We start from the raw sequence: 9491 nt of genomic DNA, 5'->3' as shown, positions 1-9491 counted from the left end.
GCATTGGTGTGGGCCACAACTAAGTTAAGACATTACATGCTCGTGCATACAGTCTTTGTGGTTTCCCGAATGGATCCACTCAAGTATTTATTCGCAAAATCTACACTCAATGGGCCCATATCAAGATGGATAGTCAACTTAGCCCAGTTTGATGTAAGATTCATGCCTCAAAAAGCTATCAAAGAATCTGTGGTCTCAGATTTTCTAGCGGACTTTCCAATAGAAGATCCAATGCCAATACACGACAATGAATTTCCAGATGAAGACTTGATGGTCACAGAAGACGACACTTGGACCTTATACTTCGATGGAGCCTCAAACCAAAATGGATGCGGCGTTGGAGTATTACTAGTATAACCTAAAGAAAAGCATGTTCCAATCTCCATAAAGCTAGATTTCGACATTACCAACAACGCTGCTGAATACGAAGCATGTGTTATAGGCCTTCAAATAGCTTTAGCATTGGGAGTGAAGAAATTACGAATATGCGGGGACTCTTCGTTGATCATCAACCAGATTTTTAATAGATGGAAAGTAAGGAGCGAAAGTCTAGCCTCTTACCAAACTTTTCTTGAAAATCTCACTAATCAGTTAGAGAAGGTAGAATACACATATCTACCTAGAGAGGAAAAGCAATATGCTGATTCCTTGGCAAGACTAGCCTCAACTGTTAGGATTCCTACGGAAATTGAGCAAATACCTCTAACGATAGAAAAAAGGCATAAACCGGCTTATATTCAAGCTATAGAAGATGATGAAGTGAACCAAGATGAAGAAGAAGAAGAAGAATCGTGGTATACAGATATACTTAATTATGTCACCAAAGGAGAATACCCTCCTCATGCTGACAAAAGAGCAAAACGAGCATTGAGACTCTTGGCTTCCCAATACGTACTCATAGACAACGAGTTGCATAAAAGGGTACCTAAGGGCCGAGCTCTCTTATGTGTAGGAAAAAAGATGCTCAAAGAACAATGATGATAGTCCACGAAGGCATTTGTGGAACTCACGCACTAGTGGAAAAAAGGCCATCCGTAACGGGCAAAAACTGCCCATCCGTAACGGGCAGTGGCCGTTATGTATGTGGCCGTTACGGATGGCCTTTCTTATTCGTAACGGGCACCGTCCGTTACGAATAATAGGTTATTCATAACGGGCTCCAAAAAAGCCCGTTACGAATAACCCATTATTCGTAACGGGCATTTATGTTCACGTGCCCGTTACGAATATTGTGAGGATCAATTAAAAAAAATCCAGCACATGCTGGACAGCTAGCTTGCACAATAATTACATATATATATATATATGTACATATATATATAACAAGTAATATATAATCAGCAAAAGGTGCTTTAATTATTTCCTAATAACTAAAACTAAAACTAAAACAAAGATCCTTTAAAAAAAAAAAAGCATTTTAATGACAAACATCTCTAATAGTGCCAGAACCCCTCAATAACCATTACAATCAGTACCAAAATTCCCCCATTACAATCAGTACCAAAATGCCCTAATTAAGCCTTAGGAAATAACAATCTTCCAAAAATCTTCCTCGTTAAAAAGAATTGTGGGGGTCTCTAGCCCTCATTGACCACACTAGAGAGGCGAGAAGACCTTAAGAGTAGTCAATCAACTCCCTCGCTGTGATACACACCTGAATAGAATACCGCGAGAGAGGGTCAGTTATGTTGTATTGAAGTTAAGACTTTATAATACAACACAGCTACGTAAATAAATTAAAGGACTACTCGTACTCTGTACCACTGAATATGGAGAATTGATTAATAAATTGGTCCTTGCCATTCCACATCATTCCTTCGGAAATGAACTTGAGAACAACTGACAATACTGACAGAATCAGTTCAATCTGCAAAAAACAGCAAAGCACTTAAATAGTTTCATATATATAGTCAATATAGATGTTCATAGGGTGGATAGAGTTTCCTTGCACTAACCAAAATTGAAGATCCAATTTGTGAAGATAGAGAAAGGTGAGTGCAACATGAGAAAATCATAGCATAAGATGAACCAGAAACTCCGACCTCAGTAAAATACAAAATGATTAGAATCGACAGAAAGCTAGCTTGAATGCAATAATTCCAGGCACCAAATGAGTCTCTAACTCGCTACAAGCCCACAAGTGACTGAAATCGGAAATCACGTCAGTCATATTCTTTCAATAAATGCAGCAGTGTTAATTTTTGCTACAGCCAAAGCTCTAGTGGCATTCCTCTTAAAAGAGTAAAAGACCTAGGATAGAAACTAAAACACTTCTTCTAGGACTGTTATAACTTGAAAGGGTAACAAAAATAGATAAGATCGAAAGCCTCTTACGTTTAGTATTAAGTTTATAGTTCTGTCACGTGGACTACAGATTGCGATAATCAAGGGAAGAAAATTTAAAATAGAAAGTGAATAAACATGCACAAAACAACAGAACACTATTAGATTAGCTAACAGCGGTCAAGCCGCTAAACATTAGTATATATGTCAGGCACATGTAACTTACGTTGCGAAGTCTGTCACAATAAAAAACTTGACATAGTGAAACACATGAAAATCAGAAAGAAAAATGCCAGAGCAAATCTCTCAAAAGCTCCAAAATGTAAGAAACGTCCATAACTATAGCGTGTGAATTACTAACACACATCAGAATCAGATACTTCACCACTATTGAAAATAGGAGTATATAAGAATACTTGAGCCATGTTAACAGGTATTGACCACTAAAGCCTTTTCTACATCCTCCATGATTACATAAGAATTTCAAGCCACGCCTCTAATACACCCATTTACACTTTACAGGTGCTATATGAGCACCAATGTTCCCAAATAGGCTATGTGGTTGTCCTTGCATGTCTAACTGCTAAGGACAATTGAATCAAGGGTTTCTTATATAGCTAGAACGGCCTTTACATAGTAATCCACTAATCCAACCACACTATTATTCACTAATACATCAGACTCTAAAGTAAAAATATTATAAAGGTCTGGTTCAAGTTCTGTACAGGTTAGAAGATAGTGTATTGACAATCCCTAGAAGATGCAATAGCTGAAACAACTAACTACTATGGAACATCTGAAGGTCAGAAGATAGCTCATTGACAATCCGTAAAAGAGTAGCTGCATCATTATCTAACTAGTAACTACAGTGGAACACTCTGGGATATGCACACAAAATTTCCCAGCATGACTTCATAGGTAGTATAAAACCTTCAATCTGGTGCTAAAACAACGTTGAATTGACTCGAATTTAAAATTAAAAATTATTGAATCAAACCCGATGACATTATAGTATAATGCAACAATCCATAGCTGTGTGTATTCATCATTTTTAAACTATTAAAAAAAAAACAAAACTCCATAGAGCTCAAAATGCTACCACCAATCCCAAAGGTTCAACTCAAAGCTTCAATGACCCTGTGCTCTGTCTGTCTAAGTCACATGGACGGATGGACCTTCTCCCTTCCCCAGAAATCCCATACATAAATCTTATTTGCATAAAAATTATAGCAATAGGAGAATTTAATCCCCATAGAAAAAGATACACTCGAAACTTGGAAAGGAACACTAGAAGATGCATAACAGTCTTGCATAAACATATCCCAACAACACCAATAAAACCAATAAATAAGAAGGTTATTATTCAAAAGACTCTTGACTGGTCTGTTTTAATTTATTAAACCTTACTCCACTTAGCAGTTTTTTTATTTTTTATTTTTTAAATGATTGAATGAGCAATACGTGTATTTTTAAAATAATGACTTAATTTGCAGCTATATATTACACAAACAACTAATTTAATTAGCAGTTTATCAAAAGACAGAAATTTTAAGTAGAAGAATGCTAGAAGCAGACATATTGGAAGGCAAACCTGAATTATAGTGGAAGAGAAAGGAAGCGGATCAATACCATTGCTTACAAGCGTATCCTTGAATCAACCATTCAAGGATGTGTTTAGCATTTTGATTAAAGATGCAGTCTTTAGGAAACACGTCTATAATAGATTAGAAGGGCAATAAGAATTATGTCAATTATCATCATACATGTTATCTCACTCGCTTAAGCTCTTGCTCCATTTGCATCAATTTTGAATGGCTGAACTCTAATTGCTGAATATAGACTTATAAATAACAAAGTTCCAAGAAGAATTAGATCAGTAGAAAACAAGTACCACAACTCGTTAAATTTGTAACACTTCTCTTCCCACCTTTTTCCGCATACGACTTTTGCGAGCAGCCTCACAATTTTGTGCAATACGTCTTTGTACCTAAAAAAAGGTAGACAAGTAAAGAAATTTTCAAAAGACTGGAGAAGAAAATGCACATCAGAATCAAAATCATCTGTCTGGCAAAACACTCATTTTAGTGTCCAATCCATGATCTCCTCAGGGGCCAGTGAATGACAACACATACAAATGCAACTAAAACATAACTAGTGTCACATAAAGAAATCGAGTATTATCTAATAGCAACAAGATGAAATATGTAATCATAATTTGCAAAAATCTAGGATAAGACTAAGTGAGGCTTCGCCTTAAAGCCAATTGGCAACAAATAAAGTGACTTCCTAGAAGTGGAAAATGGTACTTTGCTCTTTTTCTCAATGTGGAATAGTACCCAAGTGCATATATGGGTTTCAATTGTTCAAAAACTCCAAATGGCAATACAAATAAAAATGGAGTTAGCCCCCAAGGGAACACATACTCTGTAAAGAACATATGTACATCATAGTGAACTTTATACTTATTAAGATCAGTTAATCAAATTTCAAAAGAAAAACAAAAAAAAAACATATATTCCATAAAACTTCAAATAAAGATCAAATTGTACTGGCTAAAATGATAATTGCTGAGTAAAATTGGCAGAAACTAAAGCAAGTCAAGTAATTAAGATCAAATTTGACACTATCAAATCAATAATTAAAAAAAAAAATGTAAATAAGCATATAATAAGCTGGAAACAAGATCAAATTCAGCATTTTACAACATTGCAGCATCAAATTTGAGAAATTAACAAGGCCAAACAAAATGATAATATACAGAAATTAAAATAGAAGTGAGAAACAAAAAAACGTACTGGATTTTAACGTGACTATTTCTGCCGGAGGCGAGTGATGCCGGTGATAAGATCTTGGTCGCATTTTGCAAATGATTTTAAATTAACGCCAACCGAAGCAACTGGGTATATTTAGAAAACTCTAACCCTAAAATAATAAGATTTGAAGAGTGGACCGTGAGTAAAAATTGAGTAATTTTTCGAACAATATTACATAAATTAAACCCAAAAAAATCAAGGCATTTAACCTGAATAATTGGACCAAAAGCAAAGCTAAAGAACCCATAAACCCTATCATCAAATTTCTGATTTTTGAATCAATAATTGATTCAAGTTTGTTGTTGTTGTTGTATTTGGTTCAAATTGACGACGGAGGCGACGGTGGTTGTGGGCAATCGATGCTTGCCCCGGATCTAACCCTACCTAGAAGTTGATGACGCTTCTTCACCTTTTCAGGCTCAGACAACGTCTCATCGTCCTCGATCTCCCTAATCTTCTTGAGCAAATCACTCGTGAGTTTTAGCTATTGACAATTTCTTGTTTGAGTAGAGAGGGTGAGTGATTTGAGGAGAGGGAAAGAGCAGATGAGTGAGGAAGAAGAGAGATGCGGAAAGAGAGAGTGGTATGAGGAGAGAGAAAGAGAAGAGGAGTGAGGAAGAAATGCGGCTGGGGAAGTGGGAACAAATCTAACATTTAACCCTAGAGAGTTATTTAGTTGTAACGGGCTTTATATTTGTCCGTTACAATTAACTATTCGTAACGAACATTTATTTGCCCGTTACAATTATTAATTGTTCGTAACGGACATTTGTTTGCCCGTTACGAATAAGTTTTTCCGTAACGATCAAATATTTTGCCCGTTACAATTACTCTTTTTGTAACGGATTTTATCATGCCCGTTACAAATAGGGTGTTACAAATGACAATTTTTCCACTAGTGACGTAAAAGGCAAAATGCTAGTCCAAAAAATAATGCGAGAAGGATAATATTGGACTACCATGAATAGGGATTGTCATCAATACGTAAAAAGATACCCTAAGTGCCAAATTTATGCCAATTTACAACATATTCCATCTCTACTCTACACCTACACTTCACCATGGCCATTCTATACATGGGGAATTGACATTATTAGTAAAATTACTCCTCCAGGGACAGGAGGTTATGAATACATCCTACTAGCAATTGATTACTTCACAAAGTGGGTCGAAGCACAATCATATGCTAAACTCACCGCAAAACAAGTAGCACTCTTTATTGAAAGAAACATTATTTGTCGATATGAAGTCCCACAAGAAATGATTAATGACAATTGAACTCACTTTCAAGCTGAGTGTGAAGAATTGTTACAAAAATATGGCATTCAACACCATCATTCTTCTCCTTATACACCTCAAGCAAACGGAGCAGTTAAAGCGACTAATAAAAATCTAAAGACTATCATCGAGAAAAGGACAGAAAATTACATGGATTGTCCTGACAAACTCCATTTCGCTCTGTAAGGTTATCGCACGTCAATTTGCACATCAACAGGGAATACGCCATTCTCCTTGGGTTATGGAATGGATGTCGTACAACCTGTAGAGTTAGAGATACCATCTCTACGCATAGCATTAGAAAGTAAACTCGATGAAGTTGAATGGACTAGGGCGAGATATGAGGAGCTCATTCTACTTGATGAAAAATGACTAGAAGCTCTACATAATACTCAATGCTATAAAATTCATATGGCTAGGCATTTTAATAAGAAGGTCAAGACAAGAAACATCAAAGTAGGAGACTTGGTGTTAAAAGCATTAAGGAAGAATGTTTTAGATCCAAGGGGTAAATTTAGGCCTAATTGGTCTAGACCCTATATTACCAAAACAATCCTACCAGGAGGTGCAGCAAAATTAACTGATATGGATGGCAATGAGTTCTCGAACACGACAAATCTTGACCAACTTAAAAAGTACAACCCATAATTACGTTTTGCCTGATTCCTTAAGAAAGGACACGTAGGCAACACTTTACGGGTGAGGCCACTTTACTTTTTGCAAACCTCGCATCCCAGATTTAAAGATAAATTCCATAAAAATTCGACGGACTATCGGCGTCACAGATAAGTTCCGTCGCCAGCCGATTAACTCTAGCGCCAGACGACAGTGTCTGTCGTTTGACGCCAGACTGCTGCAGCTGGCGCCAGTCATAAAAAAGCGGCGCCATATTTCTGAGAGCACCTGCGAATATTTAGGTGATTTTCGAAAAAAATTCGACTTCCGTACTCGAAAAAATTTCTGGAAAATTAAATTTTCTGTTTTCATTGCTTTAATAAATTAAATTTAGAGGAGATGATTTAATTAAAAAGCTGAAATTTCATTAATAAAATAAACTAACAAATTACATTATTGATGGAATTTAAATAAAGCTTAATAAAACAAATTAACTTTAAACTTAATAATAAGTCTAATAATTGAAAGTTAAGCAATGCTTCAATCTTTCTTCTCTTTCTTTGCTCTCTTCCAATTTTTGTCTGCATCCTCTTCATCATCCATGACTTTAGCTAGTAGGCATCCTTTAGAGGACCTACATTAAATTTTGGAGTAAATAGTTTCTCCCTTAGCTAGGACTCCATGTTTCTTCTCTACCCAAGCCTTCTTCTCTGAAGTGCCAGCTTTTCTTTTCCCTTTATCCTTTTTAGAGCTTTTCTTCTTAGGCATTGCAGGTGTTTTGAATTCAACTTTTTCACCCAAACATTCCTTAACAGGAATCACTTTGTCACCTAGATGACTCTTCATATCAGTTTTTCTCTGATTTTTTCTTCATGTCCTTTGATGGTTTCTTGAGAAGCCACTTCTTCACATCATTGGGCAAGGAAGGAGGAACCTTTTGGGTAATCACTTCCCATAAAGGTCTAGCTCTCCAATAAGCATCAAATTTTTTCTACTTCTTAAGAAATAGGGAATTCATAGGGACGACGAAGATCCCCAGAAGGAATTGTTTGAAGTAGGTTGTATTGTCTTTTTTATTTTACCCTGCAGGGATAATAAAAAGTCATCTTGGTCAAGCTTGGAAGACGACAGAAGGGTTGTTTGTTGACACTAACCATCTCCTCTATTTTCTACAAACGGATGATCCACTTGATGGCAAAGTTGCAAGAGGCAAAGACTTTCTTCCATTCATGGTGCCCCATCTTAGAGAAGCGTTTCTACCTGTAATAAAATTGGAGAGCTCCGAAAAGGTGCTTTTGAATTTCTCTTCAATTCATCAAGAGTAAGCATAGTCTCTCCAACAATTAATGGCATTAGATTTCTCCTAAATTCAATATGCTCCAAAGTAGTTGATATAATTTCTTGACCCTCATTAGTTCTACCACTACTGAGAAGATATTAGTTAAGCATGCAAAAGAGAAAAGCCCTTCTTCTATAAACATGAAAAGACTCATAATCAGGTCTATCAAAATAGTTGCGTGCAAATTCTTTCAAATTAATTATCCTACCATCTATTATATTTGTTAGATCTTTGTCTTTTAAATTAAAGAAGCGGTTAAAATCCTTATAATAATATTCAGTTATTCTAAGGATTACTGAAATATCCAATGCAGCGAAGCCTAAGATAGCACTGAATTCCTCCGGCAAAAAGCTAAATTCATCACACCCTAGTCTAAAACAATGACTATCCACATCCCAATATTCTAAGGCGGTATGAATGAAGTCTATATCAAGATCTACCCCCTTGACACCGTAAATACCCCCATATGAAAAAAGTCTAATTCTTTTCTCTCCTTGGCAGTTAGAGACCGACACCATTCATGAGTTAAGTTGGTAAAACTCTTAGTGATTAAAGACATGATTATCTATTTTCTCAAAAGCTAAGACTATATTTAATCTACTGAAATAATGAAGAAAATTGGCTGATCACGGGGCTATTTATACACAACATCGGCCCATATTCAATCCGGGAAGGATTTGGAGTCAGCGCTCATCAGCGCCAGCTGCTAGAGTCTGGCGCCTAGCGCCAGAGCTTGGCGCCAAGCGCTAAGCAGTAGCATCTGGCGCCAACGCAAAACGCGTGGCGCCAGGTGATGCTGACGTGACTTATCAATCGAGCTTTTTTAAAACCGCGTTTTTCTAGCTGATTCGAGTCTAAACAATGGCTTTACGATTTTTTATCCTTTTTATACCCTTTTAATTAAATATATTAATTACATTAATTATTTCTTTTGGATTTTATCTAGATTTAATTTTAAGTTTTTTGTAAGTCCTATATTTTTATTTTTCATTTTCTTTTTTAGGGGAGAATGTCGGATACCCTCCATCAATAACAAAATGACGGAATTTTTACGTAAAATTATTAATTATCACAATTCTTTGCACACACAAATATGAACATAAAAATGAGAATATGCAAAAATAAATAAACCCATAGTAATATGTACATACAAGTATAAATGA

The 9491-nt window shown here is 36.0% G+C and overlaps 1 long non-coding RNA gene across 1 annotated transcript; it reads right to left on the bottom strand.

The window, feature by feature from the left end:
* Positions 1–1798: 1798 nt before the first annotated feature.
* LOC145580117 (uncharacterized) lies at positions 1799–5612 on the bottom strand. The gene is made up of 3 exons (XR_014099294.1): positions 5306–5612; positions 5079–5205; positions 1799–4270 (listed from the first exon to the last, which is right to left on the bottom strand). It is a non-coding gene; the product is annotated as an uncharacterized LOC145580117 (long non-coding RNA).
* Positions 5613–9491: the final 3879 nt, after the last annotated feature.

Source organism: Chenopodium album, chromosome 1, assembly GCF_948465745.1.
Source record: "Chenopodium album chromosome 1, dcCheAlbu1.1, whole genome shotgun sequence".
Taxonomy (NCBI): domain Eukaryota; kingdom Viridiplantae; phylum Streptophyta; class Magnoliopsida; order Caryophyllales; family Amaranthaceae; genus Chenopodium; species Chenopodium album.
Note: the sequence above shows the minus strand (reverse complement) of the source record. Positions and strands in the feature narration are given on the sequence as shown.